At 34.2% G+C, this 2,868-nt stretch overlaps 1 long non-coding RNA gene across 1 annotated transcript; it reads right to left on the bottom strand.

Moving 5' to 3' along the window:
* Positions 1-979: 979 nt before the first annotated feature.
* On the bottom strand, positions 980-1,328 carry LOC112639707. Its single transcript, XR_003123641.1, has 2 exons — positions 1,279-1,328; positions 980-1,082 (listed from the first exon to the last, which is right to left on the bottom strand). It is a non-coding gene; the product is annotated as an uncharacterized LOC112639707 (long non-coding RNA).
* Positions 1,329-2,868: the final 1,540 nt, after the last annotated feature.

Genomic DNA, 2,868 nt, shown 5'->3' on the forward strand with positions numbered 1-2,868 from the left:
AGACGACGGAATCACCCGCGTGGTCACCATCCGCACGGCGTCGTCGGAACTGACCCGGCCACTCGCGAAGATCGTCTGTCTGCCAGGAGCCGACACCGAACCATCTTCATCACACTTCGTGAGCCCGCACTTTATCATATTTCATTGCATTGTAATTCGCACGCGGCGAATTCCCGAGAATTGCGCCGCGCTGAATCACATTCACTCGCACTTAAGTTCGATCCGCGAACCGTGTTATCATTTTTCGTTCTGTTCTCTCGCTCTTCTTGTCACTTTCACGGCGAGATTTCACGGTCATTCACTTATCACTGCACTCCACATTGTTAATACTTAATTTACACTGCACTCGCGGAAAATTATTCACACTGTCGCTTTACACATTTCACTTCATTCGCGCTGTACATATTTCACGATAACGCATTACTTACTCTCGCGAAAGGCTCAATTAAACTGTTCGACACGTGTCTTCAAATGACGTCACACATTCCATTCATATATCGCGATCAATGGCTCATCAATAGAACAGTTTGCGACACCTGTCCGCAATATATTCATAAATTTTTAAGCAATTTCAAGGATTTTATGAAGGAATTATAAACATATTTGAGATATTTCTATAAGAATTCTCTGAAAACGATTTCAATATTGCAATATACATTTTTCAAAGAAATTTTCAGCGACTTTTCAATTTTCCATTTTATTGAATAATTTTTTTTTTCCAACAAAGATGTGTATATAGAGTACAAATAAAAATATTTCTATAGAAGACATGCAAGTTATAAGGTTATATTATTAATTTTAGTATAAAAATACTTACCTCCAAACGACAAAATATGTACAACGTGGGATTTCCATGAGCAATTTCGTACTTTTCTTTGCATCTTTAATGCTGGAGCAATTTCACAATTTACGGGCCAATTAATTGCAATTTCTTCTTTTGCATCGATAACTTTTTGTAGTGTTTCTTTATTTCGTAATGATTTTGAAGCCACGATCAGTAGCCTACTGCGACTTTATAATCCTCGTTAATAAATTCTACTAATACGCACTCGCTATCTTTCTTTTTTTTACGATGAAAGTATCTTGTTTAATAAAATAAAAGATATAACAGACAATATAAACGTCTTAATAAACATTCGACAGACAATATAAACAATGGCGAATGCACTGCCACACAGTCACACACAATGGGCTGCGTTCAGAAACATCACCCGAATGCCCCCGGGTATCATTTTATCCTTGTTGTTCACCGAATGTTAAACAAGAATAAAATGATACCTGAGTACACTCGGATGATGTTTTCGAACGCAGCCCTGCCGGCTGCCGGCTGCCCCAGACCGCGATTCTCACCATTTCTGGATCGGAAATGCTGGGGAATTGTTTCCCGGCTACAGCTGTTCCGCGCAGTACGGTATTACGGTATGACGCAATGCACGCTCCGCAACAGATATGTGGAGCACATGCACGTGAACGAGAGTATATCGTTCCATCTGAATATAAATTGCAAATTATGACATAATCACAGAAAACGCGCTAATTAACAATGAGTGTTAATAAAAGAGGACCGTATAAACAATACATATACGAGGAACATAACCCCGAAATACCAGCATCAACAGCATTTTCTCGAAAAAAAAAATAGAGAACAGTAGATGAGAGAAGTAGATGACATTTTATCATGCTTAAGTTATACAGAAGATGATAGTTCATCATGTTCAGATAACTTATCAGAATATAAAATTGATTTGGTCTCTGACATGGACAAATATGAAGGAATTCCAACTGCTAATGACAATAATGTTATTGATAATGCCAATGATCATAATCAAGATCCACACATCGAGCAGGTAATATACATGTATCTCTCACCTTACAAAATATCGCTAGTATATAACTAGTTCGATGAAAAACTATTAAAAATAATTCATTATAACTATACAGAAAACTATTTACCATTAGATTTACCATTAGATTTATCATTTTCTATGTGATTAGTGAATATCGTTTTGAATAATTTTCTATTGGACATAGTTACTAAGAATTTGCTGATATTTGTGCACAAATGAAGTCTTAATTATGCAATGTATAGTTGTGTTTTATACAATGCTGTTAAAAAATTTCCGAACATCTCACCCCAAAATTAAAATATTTGAAGTTTTATCGTGATCAAACATTGGATCATGGGAAGAAATCTAAAAACTTATTTCTTTGAAATAAATTATATATATGTATAATTTATTTCAAAGAAAAAATAGCGTTCTTTAAGATTAATGTTGGTATTTTTATAGTAGTAATAAGTAATATAAAATTTTTTCATGTTATAGTTTCGCCAAATACTGTACAAAGGATGCAATCTTTTAAAAGAAGAAAGCAAAATGTTGCTTGTAAGTTTGGCTCTTCGTCATCAACTGACCGATGCTACGTTGGAATCTCTTATTCAAGTAATTGATTGTCATCTTCCTCGTACACATCATGGCTCCAAATATTTATTATTAAAGTGATTACCAAAAAATAAAGCGCGTAAATATTATTATTGTCCGGAATGTTATATGATATTGAATTTACGTACCGATAATAGAATGAAATGTGAAGTTTGTACAACAATTTACAAAGAAAAATATCTCGATAAAAGAAATAATTATTTTATGCATATTCCACTCAGAGAACAATTAATAGAATTAGTAAAGACTGAAGATTTTGCACAATTCCGAAAAACTAAAGAAATGGAAAGTGATATCATTAATGGAAACATTTACCGTAATTTAAGAAGTAAAAATATCATTGGAGATAATGACATTACCCTCCAGTGGAATTCAGATGGAGTACAATTATTTAAGTCTTCTATGTCATCCATTTGACCGATTTTAG

This window comes from Camponotus floridanus, unplaced genomic scaffold (assembly GCF_003227725.1).
Source record: "Camponotus floridanus strain SB8 unplaced genomic scaffold, Cflo_v7.5 scaffold84, whole genome shotgun sequence".
In the NCBI taxonomy this organism is placed as follows: Eukaryota; Metazoa; Arthropoda; class Insecta; order Hymenoptera; family Formicidae; genus Camponotus; species Camponotus floridanus.